This window comes from Dipodomys spectabilis, unplaced genomic scaffold (genome assembly GCF_019054845.1).
Source record: "Dipodomys spectabilis isolate Male_0828 unplaced genomic scaffold, ASM1905484v1 ptg000159l, whole genome shotgun sequence".
NCBI classification, from domain to species: domain Eukaryota; kingdom Metazoa; phylum Chordata; class Mammalia; order Rodentia; family Heteromyidae; genus Dipodomys; species Dipodomys spectabilis.
The window spans coordinates 1,781,937-1,805,513 of NW_024870836.1; the positions used below are offsets into that span (position 1 = coordinate 1,781,937).

A 23,577-nucleotide genomic window follows, 5' to 3' on the forward strand; every position below is an offset into this window, starting at 1 on the left:
AGCTAAATATTTTTGATCACAGCTTCTTGGACTGGTTTTATGGAGACAAAATTTTACATTACAATTTGTCTTCATTAACATATATGTTGGGTTCTCGTGGCAACAAAATGCAAAGGTGAAGTTTTATGGACTCTCTTGGATAAGTAAACAGCATGGTAGAAAAAATGGCAAATAATATTTACTAAATTAGTTTGACTAATTACTTTGCCATAACAAAGAATGAAAGATATAATTCAAAATCACTTGATTTAAAAGTATGAAGAAAGAGTAGTTAAGAGAGATGAGAGAAAACATAGAGGACTCCTCTGTCTCCAGTGGAATAATGGGTTCTTGATCTTGTTTCTTCCATTCTATCTTCACAAGCTATCAAGTGTGGCTGAGGACTGGAGTATCCATTGCAGACAAAGAGAACACACAGAAGAAAATATTTGTAGCAGATGTTGGTGATTCTTAACCTTAGACAATCTATTTAAATCTGTTCAAAATTCTTTGCTACCCCAAACTGCCCTCTTTGAACAACGTTATTTGCTTTTCCCAAGACTACCCTTCATCAACTATTTAAAATTTTGAGAGGTCATATTCATCCTCTCTAGAGATTGCTGTTTGGTTGTGATTTTTGTGTGTTTTTGTTTTTTGTTGTGTTTTATAACTAAATCTCAAAAGGTTGTGCAAGTGTATTACAATAAATATGTCCATCAAATTGTCCAATGTTCCTGGATTGGAGTGACTCCTTCTATCATTCTCAGCCAACCCCTTCTCCAAGATTTATTTCAGATTTACCACTTCCTTTATCACATGTGTACATTGAGTATTCTAGCTGTACTTGCCCCTTGTTCCATTTTTCATTCATTCTATGTCTTTCCTCTCTGGTTTCAACTTCCTGATAGTCATTCTGTTAAACTGTCTGCTAATACTTTGAAAGGTTTATATACCTTCCATGGAGTTTCAATTCTGCTCATACTTGAACTGATGTCAGGTTATTTTTCCATAATTAATTCATCTGCAATAACAATTTGCAAGACTGGAGACATGAAGCACCTAGACATGATTTTATTCTCATCCATTTGGAAGATTAAACTTTAGTCAACAAGAAAGTTTAAAAATGTTTAGAATATTTTCCTAACTAACAAATTTTATAAATGGCTTTGTAAAAAGGCTTGTGATTATTTTATTTTACATGGGATAATATTTTCTACTTCCTATAAGTTTTGTAAAAAGAAGAAAACTACTATTTACTACTGTAGAGGAATATGGTAGAAATACAAGACAGATTTTATGTGTGTCATATCTCTGATGAGTACCCATATTCGTGACTTTAAGTCATATTTCTTACCATGTTAGACAGATAGGGAAAACATAAAACAACATATGATAAGGCAAGTATTTGTGACTTTTTAAAATATACCTTATTAAGTGATGAAACTTACTTTATTAGCTAGTGTTTGAGTTTGAATTATGGGAGGTTGAACTATTTAACAAATTCCTGGAAGGCACCTACTGAACAACACAATTGGTGGGTGGTACTATTTCTACCCTTTAATGAATGGTTGAACCTGTTTGGCATTAGTGCTGGGTAAATGAATCAACTCTATTGTAACTTGCACCCTAACCTTGAAAAGTTTGTAATGTCACTAATTATCATTGACTTGTCAATTGTTATTTTGGCGAATGTGATTTTAAAAGATTATTTGCAAAGGAATCTGTTTTCAGGAGATTAAATATAGATTATCATTTGTTTGTGAATGATAACATTTTTATACTACATAACCAAGTTTTACTGAAGTACCAGTATTTTGAAGCATTAATGATCTTCTCAATTAATGTTTTTGTGAAGTAAATTTGACCTATAAGTCAAGTTTTCCTAACCTTGGTAGACCAATTATGGATCTATCATTCTAGGAACCATTTTTTTGGCCTACTTATGTTGGATATTTGCTGGCCTGAAATCTTTCAGTAATTATTAGAAGAAGGGTATTAAAAATAATTTGTGATCTTTTTCACTCATACGGACTGGTCATTTGTAAATTGAAAGTTTGAATTACTGTACTTTTTCGGATTTTGTGATCTCATATTTCATTTTAAGTTGCCTTGCATTTCACAATTGCTTACTGCTAATTCCAGTGTCGTAAGGAATTGAGATGGATTTTCAATTACTTTCTGTTGGCATGTTGCATGGGCCTAGATGAGAAGTCTTGCCCTTGTTACTTGATGATGCGGATAACTGAGACCTGGGATCCTAGGACCCGTGTGTCCTGCAGAAGAATAATACCTTTTAGACATCATGTCAGCAAAATTTGGGTATAATCAGTAGGAATGCTTCAGAAATATGGAGAAAAACATTTTGGAACCGGTGAGTTAAAATAATAAACAGAGTAGCAGAGTAAATTCCCTTATAGATTAGAGGAAAACAAAAATTTCTTTTTAAAATGTGAATTCTGAAGACCAAGAACACTTAATACATATCACAAGTTTATACTGAAGACATTGCATTGATACTTTTCATATTCTAATGTATATTCTAAACCTAATTATTTATATTCCAATGTATTTATTGTAATATGTATCTATTTATTTGTCAAATTATCAATTAATTCTAGTAAGTTTCATTGTGTGAAATAAAATATCAGCACGTATAAATATAAAATACATAACTATATATAATATAAGAAAAAGGCACATGTTTTGCAATGTTCTGTTGTAGTTAGGGTATCAAAGACAACTGTGTTTTAAAATATTATTCCATAATTTCTACCTCAGTGTTTGGTAGAGTTGGACCTAAAGCTTTACCATTTGTAGATTTACAGCCTAGAGGCAAGAGGAAACACTGTGATTAAAACATTACCAATTTAAGGCCTAATATGGGGGAGAAACATATAGACTTTTCTTGTAACTATGAAAATATTTGGTGAATGAAAGGGAGTAGTGTAAATTCCTGCCTGGATGGATGGTAGACTGGCCAGGACATTAGGTAATCATGCTTATGAAAAATTTTTTCACCTTCTTGACTTTAGCCTCTTTTGAAATGTTAGGTATAAAAAAACAATTATATTTTGATAAAATACTTTCTAGTCTAAACGATTTTGTCTTAATTGTTTATCTTTCTATGATCCCTTTTAAGTAAGATTCGTTTTGTTCCAATAAGAAAATCTATGCTGTCAGGGTAAGATATTCTGGTTGGTCTGTTGCTACATGGAAGAAGAGTAAAGGGTCAGTTAGATATTTTTGCCAGTAAGACCTCATTTAGGAATTTTTAAGCTGCAGAAGTTTAGAAGTAACTCTTAAGCAAGGCTTACTTTGCATTCATTAGCTCCACAAAGATAATTCAGTAGATAAGTAAGTACTTGAAAAGCCATCATCTTTGGTCCTAGCTAAAAAGGCTTCAAAGTATGATCAAATTTAAAATGAAAAAGACTTAAAATAGTCATTGACAAAAAATTTGCAAATGTGAGCAATCGACCAAACAATATAAGTTTTTTTTCCAATATACATAGAATTTTCGCAAAGTAAGATCAATAGTATTTTTAGGAACAATAAGGTTTCCTAGTTACAAACAGTCAACTAAGGATATATGCCTGTATAAAGACTGCATCATTAAATACTTAAATTTATAGGATACTACATGCTTCAGCAGCACGTTTACCCAAATTACAACAATATAGAGATTAACATGGCACTTGCACAAGGATGATATGAAAATTTGTGAAGTTTTCCATATTTTTCATTCTTCAGATGCAAGAAATGAAAATCAGTTATTAAAATATTGATTACAAAAATACAAATGTAACAGTACATGTAATTCATTGAACTGAAAGTTAGTTTGACATCAGTGTACTAAATCCTCAACTTAGAAAGGCCTTTACATAGCATAATCTTTACAAAACTTTTGAAATTAGATATCATTGTCATTTTATCCCAAAGAAATAAAATACTATAAGGACTTAGGAAAAAAAAGGAATTTTAAACTGTTTCTATATGGAATGCTATCTGAAATAACACATTTAATAATGAGCCTATATATTATAAAACAATATAGAATTCAAAGTATCTTATCAAGGAGCGAATGAAATACATTATGGACATTATACAAACAAAATACAGATTATTTTAAAATATAAATTTTTCCTACAAGCACAAGAAATATTTTAGTTTCTGTACTACTCATTTCAACATAAGTTAAAATGATTTCTGATTTAAAAAAACACAAACTCTGCAGGAATCATTATAGATGTGTACAAACAAATCTTGAATACATTTTGACATCAAAGTCAGACAATTCACTTGGAGAATACCATGGAATCCATGAATTTTTATTTATTTATTTATTTATTTTTTTGCCAGTCATGGTGCCTGAACTCTGGGCCTGGGCACTGTCCCTCAGCTCTTCAGCTCAAGGCTAGTGCTCTACCTCTTGAGCCACAGCACCACTTCCAGCTTTTTCTGCTTATGTGGTGCTGAGGAATCGAACTCAGGGCCTCATGCATGCAAGGCAAGCACTCTACCACTGAGCCACTTTCCCAGCCCCGAATCCATGAATTTTTAAAGTAAGATATTGCCGTTGCTTTTTATTGTGAAAATATTTTGTACAGACAAAAGATGGATTGGCATTTTTGAAATTTAAGAAACTTAACCAAACCATTAAGATTTAGGAGAACAATTTTTACATCCTTCCACAAATTCAAAGAGGTAGTGATACATATTCATCCTTTTGGCAATATCAAATGCATTTTCTTCCAAGTTCTTCAGACCTGGTTTGACATAATGCTTCAATAGAATGAGATCCAGCATATCTTTGCTATTTTTATTCCAAGCAGCAAGATGCAAGGGGGTCAAGAGGACTTTAGTTTGAGCATTGGTACCTGCATCATGATGAACTAAGAGAGAAGCCACTCTGGTATTATTCCACATATAAGCACTGTGCAGGGGTGCCCAGCCATTCAGTTATTGCATGAATATCTGCCTTGAGCCACCAACTCATGGACAATGTCTAAGTGTCCACTGTAGGCTTCCTGATGAAGAAAGGTATACTCATCATCATCCCTAGTATTCACATGAGTGTCCTTTTTGGAAAGTAGTCTCTGTACTGTAGTAAGCTAATTATTTTCAGCAGCCCAAACAAAAATTTGCTTGAATACTTCTCCATATTTTTTTGCAAATGATACCATTCCTCACTTTTTGATCTTGTTCCTTGTCTTCATCAGAATTGCCTAACCAGAGACATTGAGTACCAGTGGGAATGAGGTACACATGTATTCCCCAATAGTTCACGTTGGTTGAACTGGTCAGAAAAATCCAGTGAATTTTCTACATCTGTTTTTTTCACCATGTTTTTTTTCCCTTTTTCCATTTTTACTATTCGAAATTATTCTAACTGGAGAGTAGGGAATTGATAGAAACAGAGGAAAGGTTTTCCTCCATATTCAAAGGTACAGACTGAAATTGAGGACCAGTGGTATCTTCATGCGCAGCTTATTCTAGGAATGAGAAAAAATGTAAATGATTTGGGAAATGCCAGAGCAGAAAGTGAAATGATGAAACCAAAAATATAAAAGCAAAATAAATTAGGATAATTATGGAGCAGTTATATTATCTATGAGAACCATGAAAGGGAGAGAGGAAGTGAGAGACCCATGTGCAATGACCTATCTAGCCACAAAATCCATGCCTCTGATCAATTTATAGAACAAACAATTTTATTTTTCAAAAGAGATAGAAATAGAATTTATGTATTTACTTGAAATTAGTAAATACATTTTTAATAACCTACATAAAGAGACATAGATTTGACCAAATTACAGACAAAGATCTAAATCCCTGATAATTCTAGCAACAGATCTGACTGAAATCAGTCGAATCAAACTTTTCCTGCACAGTGAAGGAATAGGTCCTGGCTAGGAAAGTAGCTAGAGAAGTCAGGCCGATTGTATCTGGGACAAAACTTTGTGGAAAATGGTATCAAGGATTAATTGCTGGTGATCCACTTGCACTGGAACTGTGAATCTGAACTATTGCTTGCTGATTCTGAACTATTGCTTTAATCATTATATGTTCCAAGAAGAAAAGGTGAGATTTAACTGATAGCAAAGGATAAGTAATACACTTTGACTTCTCATTAAGCACCTTCCATCATCAAAATCACATAAAGACAATACAGACCTACTTTTTTTAGATGAAAACAAGTGTCTTTAAAAACAAGGTAATTAAGTATTCCTACAAAGGACTTCTATTTTACTACTGCATTATACAGTTTTTTTCTAATGTTGGGTAACAAATAATGGATCTATTAGAAAGCTCTTAAAGCTCATATGTTCAATAGTGAGTTCTCTTATATTATATCATGGTATTTTTGTTTATGGTTTTAAGAAGAAAATTACTAGCTTAAATTTCTGACAGGACAATATCATCACTGTACAACTTGCTTCTATACTCTAAGTTTTAAATTACTATCTAAGTATGTGCATTAGATAGCTTTAGAGGAAAAACTAGAAGCCACACTGGCTAATCAGAAAGATGAAATCTGAGGATTGCGGTTTGAAATCAGACCAAGCAAAAAAAAAGTCCATTAGATTCTGATTTGAAAGTAACCAGCAAAAGCTAGAAATGGAGCTGTGGGACAAGCAGTAAAATTCTAGGCTTGAGAAAACTAAAAAAAAAAAAAAAAATTCTGGGACAGAGCCAGGCCCTGAGTTCAAGCCTAGTATTAGCACCAAACAAATGAACGAATGAATTAATTAAAATAAATTAATTGGTTACATGTGGCAAGGCAAGTAAAATGTAACACCCATGGTGACTGGATTGTGTATTATTTTGTAATAAGGCAAATTTACGTTTGTCCTAATCACTAATATTTTATTTGTACTTTTTTGTACTAAACCCTGAATTTAGCATGCAAGTATATATGTGTACATGTGCACTCATGTGTGTATGTGTATATGTGTGCGTGTGCTCTTGCAATGTTGCTTGCCAATGTGGACAGGGTGATGCTGAAAAGAGCTAACTGTGTTGCAATGTAATTATTTATCAGTGTTCTGTCATTTTATTTCTGTGGAGCCACCCTTCTGCACATTTTATTTGTCAAATAATTACATCATCATAATCAAAGCATATACAATATTAAGTTAGATAAAAAGTGACCACTTTCAGATCTTACTATATGTTAGGTGAGAAGATACAGATATAATTAGGTAGTAAGTTATTGCTATAAGATGACTGTCAGTACAAAATATGTATTTGACCTCTTAAATTGGTTATACTTTTAAGATATACTCATGGAGTGAGTTTGACTGACTTGACCAAACAGTTACTCCTCTCTGGTTATTCCTGTCAAACACAAGGTGGATAAACTCTTTCCGGATTTCTGTTGAAAATAACTTTCTTTATAACATCATATCTATTCTCACTAAGATAATTAACCATGTATTTATTAGGTTTGAATATCCGATCATATTGACTGAAAATCAGTATTGTGGATATGCTTGTTAGATATACCTTTCAAAAACAAACAAACAAAAAGCATGTGTCACCTCCAGATAGTGGATGCATTTGAAGTTGTTTTGTATATGCAATGGGATCTTCACTAATGGCTCTTTTGTGGGAGTAACTATCACAACTTTAACAAATAGGGCTTTTCGAATATCTTTTCCAATATAAATAACAACCCAGAGAGTCTTGCAATTTCTGAAAAGCCTTTGAATATTTTAGTATTATTTCAGTTCATTGACTATAGAGCGGAAGACATTTCTGAAATAAATATTGTTAAGATCTGAAGATGTAAGTGGGTATATAGGCTTTTTTATGAATCATTTTATGAAAATCCAGTTTTTAGGAAAGTAAATGAAATAGAATAAAAGAATGTAAGTAAATTTGGTGGCGGTGAGCAGATTCTACTCAACCCCAGCAAGAACTGACAAGAAGCAGACCTCTTTATCCTGCAGTTCGCAGACAAGGGACAACCCAGGAACCAAGACTCGGTGTGAGTAGAAGCCTGACATCTTCATTCCTTCTCAGGGAGCAAAGGAGGGAAGGCTACCCCTCCCCCCCCCACTACCAGAGATCTCCATCTTTGATACTAACAAAGTCCTGGCTGAGCTGCTAGCTCCAACTCAGGACTTAGAAGAAAACAAGAGTCATTTAGCAGGTCACAGGAACCTAACCTGACCTGCTAGGCTCCGTTCCACCCAGCGAAAAGTCACCCAGCCTGGGCGGAGCAAGCTCTGCCAGCCCTAGGAGAGGATTTCTCCCGGGATAAACAGAGCCAGAAGCTGCCCCTCCCTACAGTAGGCTTGACAATCAATTTAAATTCAGTAAACTTAAACCCTGAGAAAGGCTCCAGGCTGGGCTCTGTGAGTGTCTCACAAGATAGCCCCTCTGGGAAAAGCTACTATTTGTTGAAAGGCCTCAACCCTATCCAGAACCTAGCCTCAATACAGCATCTTAAAACTAGAGGAAACAGCCATCTCCCACTTTTGTGATACTCACAGCAGATCTCCCTCCCTTTGAACCAGCATGGGAGGAGGATCACAAAATCCTGGGTAAAGCAGAACATTTTTCTGCCTGCTCAAACTAACTGACTTAAGAAACCAACCAAGCCACAGGAAAATCAAACACCACAAACAGACAAGAGACTCCAACTAGAGACTGGTTATGGTCACAAGGGAGATACAAGATCTTCCCATCCTCCCAAAAAAATCAAAGAACTATTTTTTAGTTTTTTACAAAAAAAAAATTTCCAAAATTTTTTTTTAATTTTAATTTTTAACATTTTTAAAAATAATTTGTTTTCTATTAAAATTCTTTCTTCCTCTTATAATTTTTATTTTTGAGGTATAAGTGTTTGTGCTTTTTTTCTTGTTTTTTTCTTTTCTCTTTTTATAAATTTTTTTGTTTAGTTCTACTGACTTTTTGATCCTTTTTTTTCTTTCCTTCTCATTCTTTTCACCTTTTCTTCTCTTTTGTTCTTTTTTACATTACTTAATTGCTATTCTGCTCATCCTCAGATATACTCATAGTCGATTATTAGACCTTATCACCCATGTGTATACACTTAATCCAGAAATTTATTACTCAGATCAAAACCTTTTAGACTTAAATTCCTTAATACAAGTACTACTTCTTTATATCTATATAATATTTTAAGCATTTCTATTTTTGTTTTTCATGTCTCCTTTCTGTCCCTAGGCTTATCTTATCCTCTACAAGTTCTTTTCTGAATATTAGGTTTGTATTTTGCATAATTTTTAAGTTTTTAAGTGTTTCACTTTTTAATTTTTAATATTTGTACTTCTGTTTTTTTCTTGTCTCATTTTTACTTTCTTTTTTCTTTTTTTCCTCTCGCTCTACTATCATTCTATTCAACCTATTTCCTGTTTTGAGATTAGGACTTAGTTGAGTTAACTCACCCTCTGCCTTTCCACATCCCTGTATTCCTATTTTTACCCACATCTCTCCCTAAACCTGATAATTCCTGGTTGGCCAAATTCTTTGCGGTTCGTAGCCCATTAATACATAGTTGTTTGATGTTGAATAAATATATCTGTTGAACTAGAGTGTATCTTCAGACTTTTAACGGTACAACTACAGACTTTGTTTGATGTTTACCTTAAGATAGTGTTCTAGCACAAAACTGGAGTTACTTTCATTACAAATGGGCAGGGCAAGCCGGAAAAACACAAGAAAAATGGCAAGTCCGGGTATCCTACTCCCACTCATGATACTCAGGGTACAGAACAGATAATGAATAATCCATTGGAGAGTTCCCAAAAAGCTCTAGAAACACTACTGGTAAACATTGTAAATGAAAAGATTGAAAACCTGCAAAGGACTCTGTATGAGCGTGATAGAGAGAGAGATGAGGCAAACCAAAGTTCAATACAGGATTATCATGAGCGTGAGGAAGATACTCAAAGATTCAAACAAGAATTGCGTGAACAGCTTGAGAACACTCAAAGAGAAATAAAGGAATGGCATTAGAAGGCTGAGACCAGTCAAAGAGATAGAAAGGAATTGGGGGAGCTGGCCGGGAACAGACAAAGAGAAAGTCAGGAATGGCGTGAGCAGGCTAAAAATACTCAAATAGAGCAACAGGAATCGAGTGATGTGAGGAAGCTAATCAAAGAGTAATGCAGAAATTGAGACACCAGGATGAGAATGCACAAAGATCACTAAAGGAAATCATGGAATCCATAAACCGAGAGCTGAAAGAACTCAGAGAGTCCACAAAGGGAATGCTGAAGGCAAACCAACAGAAGGAATGGGATACTAATGAAACTATAACCAATCAACTAGGTGATTTGAGAATAAACACTGAACACCAAATTAAGGAAGTAAAGAAGTTCATACAAGATCTAAAACAAAACTCCAAGAAAGAATTTGAAGCCATCAACGACAACCAACTAGAAGGAAAAGAAATAAAAAACAAAGTAGAAAGTCTTAACAGTAGGTTAGACCGTGCAGAAGATCTAATCTCGGAGATTGAAGACAGCCTAGGTATTATAAAGAAAGAACATCCAACCATCCAAGAAAAATCCACGAAATATGATAGATCTATTCAACACTTCGAAAACACCATCAGAAGGCCTAATCTGAGGATAATGGGTGTAGAAGAGCACCTAGAGACAGAAGTTAATGGTCTAGGAAATTTTTTTCTCACCATCCTAGCCGAGAACTTCCCAAACATGCAAAAACATAGGCCTATTCAGATACAAGAAGCTTTTAGAACTCCAAATAGGCCAGACCAGAACAGGACATCTTATCGGCACATTATAATCCACACAAGATCAGTTCAAACCAAAGAAAACATACTTATATCTGTCAAGGAGAAAAGATCAATCACCTATAAAGGGAAACCAAATAGAATCACCTCAGGTATCTCAGCAGAGACAATCAAAGCAAGAAGAGACTGGAATGATATATGCCATGCCCTAAAAAAAAACAACTATCATCCAAGAATAATGTACCCAGTTCTATTCTCCTTCATAACCGAAGGTCAACTAAATACCTTCCATAGCAAAGAAAAATTGAAACAATATGTCTCTACCTAAGCAGCCCTACAAAAGATTCTTAAAGATGTCCTACACATAGGAAACCAACAAGACCACAATAGAGGCCAAGAAACTGCACCCAAACTGAGAATCCAAGAACCATAGGAAGAACCCAGTTGCCACAGCCCCCAAGAAAGTGGATAAAATGGCAGGAACTCCCAAATACCTCTCTGTCCTATCTCTTAACATTAACGGACTTAACTCTCCAATTAAGCAACATACACTGTCTAGCTGGATTAAAAAGCACGATTGTTCTATCTGCTGCCTTTAGGAGTCACATCTTGCCCATAAAAACAAACACATTTTCAATGTGAAAGGGTAGAACAAAATCTACCAAGCAAATGGCCTCCATAAACAGGTGGGATTTGTAATCCTAATGTCAGATAAAATTGATTTCAAATTAAAATTAGTAAGAAGAGATAAAGAAGGTCGCTACATATCAATTAATGGATCTCTTGTTCAGGAGGATATTGAAATTCTAAATATCTATTCGCCAAACAATGGAACACCCAAATATATCGAAGAATCATTACTTTCCCTCAAATCCCACATAGATCCAGAGACATTAATTGTTGTGGAGTTTAACACATCACTTTCCTCACTAGATGATCAACTCGGCAAAAACTCAACAGAGAAACCGCAGATCTAAACTTCATAAATCAACTAGATTTAACAGACATCTACCAAATATTTCACCCAACACCTTCAGAATACACTTTTTTCTCAGCAGCACATGGAGCATTTTCCAAAATAGACCACATTCTAGACCACAAAGCAAACTTGTCCAAATTCAGATACATTGAAGTTATACCTTGCATTCTCTCTGATCACAAGGGAATAAAATTAGAAATCAACACCAAAAACCACCAAAGAAAGTCCAGTAACACATGGAGGCTGAACAACAAACTGCTGAATCACGAGTGGGTCATGGAAGAGATTAGAAAGGAAATCCAAATGTTCATGATATTCAACAAAAATGAGCGCACAAATCACGAGCTCCTCTGGGACACAGTAAAGACAGTACTCAGGGGCAAGTTTATAGCTCTGAGTTCCTACATCAACATATTGGAGAGATCTGAAACCAACAATTTAATGAGACATCTGACCCTCTTTGAAAAAGAGCAGCAATATAAATCCCAAAAAAAGAGATGGAAAGAAATAATTAAAATTAAATCAGAATTAAATGAATTAGAATCCAAAAAAACCATAGAAAGAATCAATCAAACAAAGAGTTGGTTCTTCGGAAAAAAGAAATTGACAGACCCTGAGCAAATATCAGAAAAAGAAGAGAACACACACAAATAAATAAACTTAGAGATGAGAATTTAAACATTACTACAGAAACAACCAAGATTCAGAACATTAGAAGGGAATACTTCTCAAAACTTTATGCTAATAAGTTTGAGAACGTGGCAGAAACGGACCTTTTCTTATCAAATATTGACATGCTGAAACTAACACAAGATGAGTTAAATCATCTTAACAGGCCCATATCAAGTATTGAAATAGAAACATCAATAAAAGACCTCCGATCTAAGAAAATCCAAAGACAAGATGGTTTTACAGCAGAATACTACAAGGCATTCATTTAAAACAGAGCTCACACCAATACACCTCCAACTATTCAATGAAATTGAAAGAGAAAGTTCACTACCGAATTCATTCTATGAAGCCATCATAACCCTCATCCCAAAACCAGGCAGGGACTCATCAAAGAAAGAGAACTATAGACTCGTTTCTTTGATGAACATTGATGCAAAACTTCTCAACAAAATTTTGGCCAATCGACTTCAAAAGTTCATCCAAAAATCATACACAATGATCAAACAGGATTCATTTCAGGGAAGCAAAGCTGGTTCAATACACGCAAGTCAATTAATACAATTCAGCACATCAACAGGAGCTAGGATAAGAACCACATGGATATTTCAATAGCTGTAGAAAAAGTATTTAACAAGATCCAAGTCCCCTTTATGATGAAGGTTCTGGAAAAATTAGAAATCCATGAAGCATTCATCATTAAAGGCTGTATATGACAAAACTACAGCCAGCATTGTACTTAATGGTGAAAAACTAAAGCCATTTCCTCTTAACTCAGGAATGAGGCAAGAATGTCTAGTCTCTCCACTACTCTTCAATCTAGTATTAGAATGCCTAGCTACAGCAATGAGACAAGATGCAAACATAATGGGGATCCAAAAAGGGAAAGAAGAAATATAACTCTCCTTCTTCGTAGATGACATGATCTTTTATTTAAAGAATCACACAGACTACACTCCCAAATTACTCAAGCTGATTCAAAACTTTGGCAAGTAGCAGAGTCTAAAATTAACTCTCAAAAATTAATGGCTTTTCTGTATGCCAAAAATGAGAAAAGTGTGGCTGAAATTAGAAAAGCAATTTCATTCTGAAGAGCCCCACAAAAAATAAAATATCTAGGAATTAATTTAACCAAACAAGTGAAGGACCTCTATGATGAAAACTTTAAAAATTGAAAAAGGATATCAAAACAGAACTTAGAAAGTGGCAAAAACTCCCATGCTCCTGTATTGGAAATATCAACATCGTGAAAATGGCAATACTTCCCAAGGCTATCTTCAAATCCAATACGATACCTATCAATATTCCATCCTCATTCTTCAAGGAAATAAAAGAGGCAATCAAAAAATTTATATGGAACAATAGAAGACCCCGTATATCTAAAACTATTCTCAACAGAAAGAACACTGTGGAGGAATATCAATATCAAATTTCAAACTCTGCTACAAAGCCATAGTAATAAAAACAGCTTGTTACTGGCACAAGAACAGACCTCAGGACAAATGGAATAGAAATGAAAACCCAGAAATGAACCTACTGACTTATAGCCATCTAATCTTCCATAAGGGAACTAAAAAATTGAATGGAAGAATGACAGCCTCTTCAGTAAATGGTGCTGGCAAATAGGTTCATCACTTCTAGAAAACTAAAGCTAGATTCTTATATATCAGCCTGCACCAGAATTAATTACAAATGGATCAAAGACCTTGGAGTCAAATCATCCACTCTGAAAACATTACAGGATGGAATAGGAGAAACCCCAGGTCTCCATGGCACAGGCCAAAATTTTCTTAAAAGAGACCCAGAAACACAACACATCAAAGAAAGGTTGGACAAATGGGATCGCATGAAATTGCGGAGGTTCTGCATGGCAAAGGACATAGCTAGCAAGATCAATAGAAAGCCCACGGATTGGGAGAAGATCGTCACTAGCAATACAACAGACAAGGGTCTCATATCTAAAATATAACTGGAACTAAAAAAAATTAAATTCCCCAACAACAAATTTTCAAAGAAACAACTGCCTAAGTGGGCTAAAGACTTACAGAGAAATTTCTCTGAAGAGGAAAGAAGGATTGCCAATAGACACATGAAGAAATGCTCAACCTCTAGCCATAAAAGTAATGCAAATCAAAACAACGTTGAGATACCGCCTCACCCCAGTTAGAATGGCTTTAATCATGAACTTTAATAACAACAGATGCTGGAGGGGATGTAGACAGAAGGGAACCATACTGCATTGTTGGTGGGAGTGTAAACTTATTCAACCACTTTTGAAAGTAGTATGGAGTTTCCTCAAAAAACTCCTCATAGATCTCCCCTATGACCCAGCAATGCCACTTTTGGGCATTTACCCAAATGTTTACAAACAAGACCACACTAAAGCTACCAGCACGACTATTTTTATTGCAGCCTTATTTACCCTAGCTAAGATATGGAACCAACCCAGATGCCCCTCTGTAGATGAATGGATCAAGAAAATGTGGTATATATACACAATGGAATTCTATGATTCCATCAGAAGGAATGACATTGCACCATTTGTTAGGAAACGGAAAGACTTGGAAAAAATTACATTTAGTGAAGTAGGCCAGGCCCAAAGAAACTTAGGCCCCTTGGTTTCCCTTATTTGCAATAACTAGTATATGTCTGAGTCAACCAGTAAAGTTCAGATAAGTTGATGTTAGGGAAATGAACCCCAAGATATGAATTTCAATGTTTTCTTTTTCTTTCAGGTGATTGTTTCTAACACATTTATAAACTTATTTCTTTGTTTCTTTGCATGTCCCTCCCCCATAGTATAACCCCTACTTTTACTGTATTTGATGTTAGTATAATTTGTGGAGGGGGAGGGAAAAAACAAATTGTTTAAATAAGTACAGGTGGATCCATTTCAACAATGAGATGTACAAGTCCTTATATGGAAAAACGAACTTACAACTTTGGTGGGGGGTGAGGAAGAATGGGTGCGGGGACAGGGAGAGGATGGGAAGGGGAAACAAAGAGGAGGCTACAATGCTTGATAGGAAATGTACTCATTGTCTTTCCTGTATAATTGTAATCCCTCTGTACAGTATTTTCACAGTAAAAATTAAAATTAAAAAAATCATCTAATGATTATTATAGTATTATATTCTGATTTATTACTTTACTTTTTAACAGTTTTTAAATTTTTGCTTCTCTGCTGAAATTTATGTATTTAAATATTATCATCAAAGTATTTCCTTTGGGTACTTAGGGCAGATTTTACAAGGTTTTTAACCAATGGCTTTTAAGAATTCTTAATTGGTATATTATTTGGTTCATTTTTAATTTCAATTTAATTTTATTGTGAAGGTAATGTACAGAGGGGTTACAGATAGATAAGTAAGGTTATGAGTACATTTCTCATGGAAGGAACATTGTTATCCCCTCCATGGATTTTATTTGTACACTCAAACAACTACTGTACTTTTGCTTTCTTTGTTCGTATATTTTCTTTTTTTTTAATTTAATTTTATTTTATTTGTGAACATACTGTACAGAGGGGTTACAATTACATGGGCAGGATAATGTGTACATTTCTTACCAAGCATTGCAGCCTCCTCCTTTGTTTACCCTTCACCTCCCTTCCCAGCCTCCCCCCCCCCCCAATCCCAACCCTTCTCCTTCCCCCCCTCCCCACCTCCCCAAAGGCACCGACTTTGTAAAGCTCGTTTTGGACATGACAACTTGTACTTCTCATTGTTGCAACAGGTCCACCTGTATCCTTAAACAACTGGTTTTTCCCCATCTCCTCCACAAGTTATACTGACATCAAATATAGTGAAAGCAGGGGTTATACTGTGGGGGAGGGACATACAAAGCAACAAAGAGATAATCTAATAAATGCGTTAGAAACACATGCATGAAAGAAAAAAACATTATAATATTGCTATACAGATGGTGTCCAGTTATTTAGGTCCACTAAAGAGTACAATTCATTTTATTTTCTAAATTTCAAATTTTGAACTTCCTTTGTTTCTTTAGGGTAATTCTTTTCTCATTGTTGTAGGATTAGTTAATTTAATTTTGCATGATTTTAACACATGTAAATTATTCAGACACATATATTTTGCTTTTAAAATATTTAACATGTGAATATCTAAAATTATTTACTTAATTTATGTATGGTAGATAAATTTAAATAAATTTACTTTCTTATACTTCTAAACATATTTTCCAGTAAACAAATACTTACTATATTTCAAGAAGCACATACTTTATTAAGAATGACTTCATAACCTGGTCACTTTTTTGTAAATATTTGTACTTGAATTTAAAAAAAAGTTTGAGCTGGGAATGGTGATTTGTGACTTCCATTTTCTAGCTATGGTAGTAACTGTGAATATGGTTTGTAATTTAGGACAGCCTGAGAAACTGAGACCTCATTATAAAAATATCCAGATTGAAATGATTAGAGATATAGCCATCCCTAGTGAGATATAGAGCAGCTGGTTATCACCAGTAACATCAATCTTTTGCCAAAATAAAAGGATAAATGTTTCAAAATGTTTATTATTTAAAACTTGTGTGCAAAGGTTCTCATGTCTTCAATTTCTTATTTTTCAATTAACTTAATCTATAAGAGTCCACGTATATTGTGAGTATTTTATTTCTACTAAACTTTTAAATAGTACAAGCAATATTATGATTTCCTATATTAAATTACTTTTAATATTGTGTATGTGGTATATGTGTGTATTTATGTGGTATATGTGTGTATTTATGTGGTTTTTGTGTGTGTAAGCTTTGTGTGTACTTTGTAATGTTTGGGATATCACAGCATTGTTTCACATATGCTAGACCAAGTTTTTACCACTGAACTATACTCTGCAGTAATAATGTAAATAGTGCTTTAAATTATGACTTTTAAATTTTCATTCCTAGTATGGTTTTTCAAAATTATATATGCTACAATGTGATCCATATTCTATCCATGTTAGCAAATTTTATTTTTATTTAGAATATTTCCACTTTCAAACTCTTGGGTTTGTTGATAAAGGTTTTACTTTGGTTCTTTTCTCTCTTCATTCTTTTTGCCTTTAGATTTTACCTATTCTTTCTCTTATTTCTTTGGTAATTAAGTATCATATTCTTATAACAATTTCTTTACATTGTAACAGGTCTATACTATGCTTTATTTTCTATTTTATTTTTTCCCATCTTCTCTGACTCTCAGTCCACATTATTAGGTGGATTAAAAAGAAACTTGATTCAGGACACTTTAATTATTTTCCTTCTCTTCTCTGAAGACTTTCTGTTTTTGAAACACAAAACCAATGACATACACAAAACCAATGACATACAGCTCTATGTGGTCCATCATTCTATTCTATCCTCTCTCACTCTCATCTCTAGTCCAGCTCAAGTCACTATCATTCAGGTTCATTGTGTTATAGTGTTATCTATATTTTAACTCATTCGTAAATTAGTTTTAGTTGTTTCAAGCATTCTCTAAAGACATTTTACTATATGTAATACCTGGGATCGTGTGTTTTCACGAAGTGCAAAATATAAGTAACTATCAAACATCTAGATAACTGTGTAGAATATTGCTCCACCTGTTAAATAAACTTGTATGTAAATTTAAGGAATACAGGTCAGTAAGAACAATTTTGAAAAATTGTGTAGCTTGATCCCTCATACTAGATTTGAATCTTATTACCATGTTTAGTAGTGAAGACAACATTGCTCTACTATAAGAACACACACATAGAAGAATGTTACAGATTTATCAAAAATAAATTCTTAGTTTTATGGTCAACAGATTTTGAAGAGGATGCAATGACTTTATGGAATAAAAATAGAATCATAATTGGGTATATTGGTACTATTGCCTCTCTAGATTTAAAGAATGAGCTTATATTACTTCCTCAATACTTATACAAAATTTAAAAATAAAATACGATTATCAAACTAAATGTAAGATGTAAAAACCTATGAAACATAAATGTAATTATTCATGAAATTGGAACAGTAAAGGTTTCTAAAAATTTGACATAGAAAGCATTAGTGTCTAATGCAAAGAAGAATATACTGGTTAATATCAACTAATAGCCTTTTATAATTTTATGAAAGAAGTGAAAACACATCCAACAGATAGAGGGAACATATTTGTTAATGTTTATGTTAATGCTACAATGATCCTGAGTCTTAAGTACTTTTATATCTTCTAATTCTATATAATTTTTTCCCGAATACAATATTTCTTTAAAGAACATATGTAAATTAATAGTCAATAGGAGGAGCATATGAAATAAGCTCCTCTTTAGTTTCTAAGAAAAAATAAAATGAATACTCACTAGTATGACCATAATATAAAAAGATGACACAAAATATAGTAATGCATTTGTGGAGAAATTTATATATTCCACATAGTAGATTGATTTGTATAATAATGCAATCATTTTAGCAAACAAGTTTTCAAGTCTTCAAAAGGTCAAAGAGAATTGTTTATGATTCAGCCATTAAACTTCTATGTATGTATTAAAGAGAATTAAAAAACTTGTTTGGACATAGTACGTAGTTCATTGAGACTGCACTTGAATAGTCTGTGTGAGACCTTGGAAATAATCCCCAAAATCGAATTTTGAAGAGACACACTGTAGAGTATGTATGCTGGATAAATTCTTGTAAGTTAATTTTATATCAATTTTAATGTCTGTTCTAAAATTTACAGCATTTCTATTTGAAGAAATGCAAGGGAAAACTAGGCTTGGAAAATCTATGATTGTACAATTCACTTTCAAAGCACTAAAATATAAACTATAGAAGGAGATAATATGTGGCATGTGAATTACATGTCAGCAAAAGTAAAAAACCAAAACTATTGTTAAAAATACCTCACACAAATTGCTGAATACCTAAAAAGATGTTTTCGGTGTTGGCTAAAAACTATTTGTAAACTACAGCTTTTAGAACAAAGATTTGATTTCTGTTTATTTTGACTTCTTTGGTAGGTTTATTTTAGTTTTACAGAGATAACTCAATCAAAAAGTGTATGTGATAACTGGAATACCTAGGAATTAGGCATCACTTATAAGTAATTGATAATCTTTTCTGGAAGAAACGTTTAGCAAATGACAGTAGACCCTAATCTGTGCACCTGCGTTTTATGAATGTCATAAAACTTCCTCGATCCAATTGCTTTTCTCTACTTTGCTAGGAAAAAAAGTATTCTCAAGATAAGAGCCAATAGCAATGAAAAGAAACAAAATGCACAATAATCTGGATTTATTTGTGAAAATAACAAATGTAATAAAGCAATTCAATTTAAGGGACTCCAATATTAGTATCTATGAAGATGTTCTTGAATGCCAACATCCACTGAATTTTTGTAATTTTGATTTCTACCAACATATGAAAACTAGAACAAGAAAACAAATACAGTCTTAGAGTAACCAGCCTTGGAATAAATTTTTTAATTTTTTTGAAAATACAAAAGAATTGATACCATTAAAAATTATTCTTTCCTATGGAAATCATTTAAAAATGTTTAACACTTATTATAATTCAAATACCAAACAAGAGTAATTTTACATAATCATTACAAATATTATTTTATTACTATCATAAAATAGAATAAAAGACCAGTCTCAATATGTTATCATTATTCTTAATTCCTAATCATTACCTAAATATCTTAAACAAGGTAAATAGTCATGTATTTAACATAGATGTAAATCTTCTATACTTTTACTTAACATTTTCCAGGGACATGTATTTAGGTTTCTAAGAAATGTTCACAGCACTTAAAAGATGCTTTTGTGAAATTAATGTAATATATTTTGTTGCTGTTGTTGTTGTTGCTGTTGTTGTTGTTGTTTACAAGGCCTGTGCATTGTCCCTAAGCCTTTTTATGCTCAATGCCAGCACTCTACAACTTGAGGCACAGAGCTAATTCCTGTTTATAGTGTTTAACTGGAGATAAGATTCTAAAAATAATTTTCTGTCTGGGCTAGTTTCAAAAACAAATCTAAGTTCTCATTACCCAGAATAGCTCCATCTATAGGCGTGAGTCACTGGCACTTGGTTTGATGTATTTTTTTTTAAATTTTAAATATGTTTTAAGATATTTCTTTCATTGTAATTTACATCGTTCTACACATAAATTTAGATATACGTATATATTTCTGATGACAAATAATCTCTAAAAATGTATGTCTTTCTATACACACACACACACATATATTTCTGAAGACAGACACCTTCTAAAACTTTATGCTACTATTATTGACCTTTTTTCATTTCAAAGATATACAGTCTATTTTTCCAAAAGTTTCCTAGAATAAAATGACTAACCTTCAATAGAAAGTAGAGTTTATTACTTTCAAGAGAATTTTAGATATACACATGATATTGTAGTAAAATTTACAGTATATTACTTGAAATGATTCTGTTCAAACTCTTAAATTTTTGTGTGTAGTGGTGGGGAGAGAGGAACTTAATTCAATTTGGTTAGGAATTTGCAATACTTCAAAAATCTATTCCATAATTTTTTATAAGCACATAGTCAAGTTACCTGTTATGGCTCAGTTATTTTGTTTCTTTATTTTTTCAAAATTTTAATATGGATGTATGCACAGGGGTAACATTAAAATTATTAATCAGCAGAAAAATAATTGCAAAATCATAGATACATATCAGACTTTCAATAGTTAGCAATTATGATGCTAATATTAATTTTGATGATGATGAGGAGGACCACAGTGTACCCTGATAATGACCATGTTGTGATTGAAAAGGAAAAAAAAAATAACTACACAATTTTGAAGGTAGATTTCCCACATTGAATACATAGTAATTGACAGCCTTGGATTATATACAATAAGAATAACAAGACGAGAGTTTCAATATCAAGAAATGTAATCACATAAACAGGTAGAGACAGTAAAAACCCTAATGTAATTCCTACAGTCTATTTCATGTATACTCACTATTCTTGGTGGTATTGTTTTCTTATAAATAAAATCATTAATTTCCACATTTTGATGGACTAAGATGTACTTTTAAACTTAGTGTGATTAGTTCAAATAACATTCTCATATACATACTATTCATTAACCAATGTTTTCCAATGGTATATTAAGAGTATGTTCTTCAATTCAGCTGTAAACACATGACACAATTTACATGATACTACTTACGTATCTGTAGTTACCTTAAAAGGCCTTAGGCCTTAGAGCAAGGAGGTAAAATGTATTTTTATTTCTGCATGAAACAATTTGTGACTTTATACCAACAAACCGAATTTGACTCTTTCCTTATTTGTAAGGTAAGTTGGAAAATGTAAGGTCTCTTCACTTTTCTCTTTTCTTGCTCTAGAAGTCAACAAATATATTCTTCATTATTTCTGGTAGATTACATCAATTTACAGATGAGAAATGGAAGGCCAACAGTCAATGTAGTGAGTAAAGAATGATAGCAGAATTTTTGTCTGAGGTCTTTATTCTGTGTGCTTACAAAGAGAGTAATTTGGTGATGGAGAGGACCAATATGAAAAGACTATGGGGAAAAAGCATACTTTGGAAATTGTTGTTTTAGGACTAGGTGACAGTGATGAGTAAATGAAACAGGCTGGTGTCAGGGGCATAAAAAGGAGTACATAGAAATCATATTAGTGACAGAACCTGAGAAAATCTTGATCATTCCTCTTATCTAATGGGAGGGAGTAGAAGGGTGAGAAGAAATCTAAGATGCTTCCACAGGTCTGGCTGGCAACTTTGTTAGTGATATTCATAATAATAAGGACCACAGGTTGAAATGATGGATTTAGGGGATAAAACTCTCTAAGTGTTCTAAAGTTCATATTAAACAGATGAAAAGATAGGTCTGTTTAGACAACATCAAAATATCCACGACCATGGATATGAAAAAGGATAATAAAATTGGGGGGGGGGTAATTATTGAAGGGAAGAGGAAAAGAAAAGTTCTCACACAAGTGTGAGCAATGTGAGCACCAGTGTGGACAAGATTGGAAGAAAGAGAAAAACAAGGAACCAAAAAAGTAAAAAACACAGATTTTCCGAAGGAAAGAAGGAAAGAATTTTCAGGAAGATATTGAAGGAAATATGCTATTTGGATTTGAAAAGTAAAAGGACAGAGACAAGTTTAATAAGAATAGTGTTTTGGTGATAGTCATATTGATAAAATTTTGAGGTATGAATGTGAAGCCCTAAAATTCTGGATCCATGAATTCAACAGATCCTGTTGATTTTAAATGTTGGGAACAAATGCTTTTATTCTGACCTTAGCAAAATTATACAGATATAACTCTCTTGAACTTTACTTCGAGGTATTCTGTGAATATTTTTGAAGACTTTGTTTAGCCAGAAGATTAGAGATTGAACTACAGCACAGACAAGCCTAATTCGTCCTACAGTTCCAAAGAGTGACCCATGTATGCACAACAGTGTGGGATTTTATTGAAATCTCTTTAGATATGTTTGGATATTTTATCAGCCTATTCATTATAAATGTAGCAAAAGTAACACCAAGTATTAGGTTGAACATACAGCTTTACTGATGTGAATAAAGACTCCTGGAATTGATTCCTCTTTAGAATAGAAAATGCCTCAATAGCCATTGATACATCATAACTGCCATATACTCTATTTAATTCTAGTTCTTGTTAGGGATATCTCCATGCTGAAATAAATCAATCAACCTGCCACAAATTCTTACATGTAGGAAGTACTCTTATAAACTTCAAGCTTTTATTGAATGGAAGAGTTCAGACATTTCCCTCACCACTAGGATTAAATGCCTAAAGGATAAAACATTTTGTTTTAATGCCTTTCTTTCATTTTCTTATACCCATTTGCAAGTAGGGAAGGATTCTGATGTAACAACAATACAATGGTGACTTGTTTTAATACAACATCTAAGAGTTTGTGTTAATTTGGATACTTACTAATTAGCTCCAGATTTTGTGGTTATTGATATTTCTCCTGGGTAAACTAATGAGCTCCAAGAAAATGTCCCTAAGGAACCGTTCAATTCTACTATCACTTTTTGTCTCAAAATGCTTTAAATTCTACATCCTCTAATGTGGGCATAGGGTTATATTGTGGAACTTTTGTCCTCAGAGAGTGAGTACTATCCAATTGCTTAACATGGACAAAGTACCTTCATACATAGATTGGGCGAGTGCAAACAAGATGTGGTAGTTGAACAAAGTTCTTAGCAGTTTGTACAGATG

The 23,577-nt window shown here is 33.3% G+C and overlaps 1 pseudogene; it reads left to right on the forward strand.

The window, feature by feature from the left end:
• The first annotated feature begins 3,619 nt into the window (after positions 1–3,619).
• Positions 3,620–3,719, forward strand: LOC122119009 (annotated as a pseudogene).
• The last annotated feature ends 19,858 nt before the right edge of the window (positions 3,720–23,577 follow it).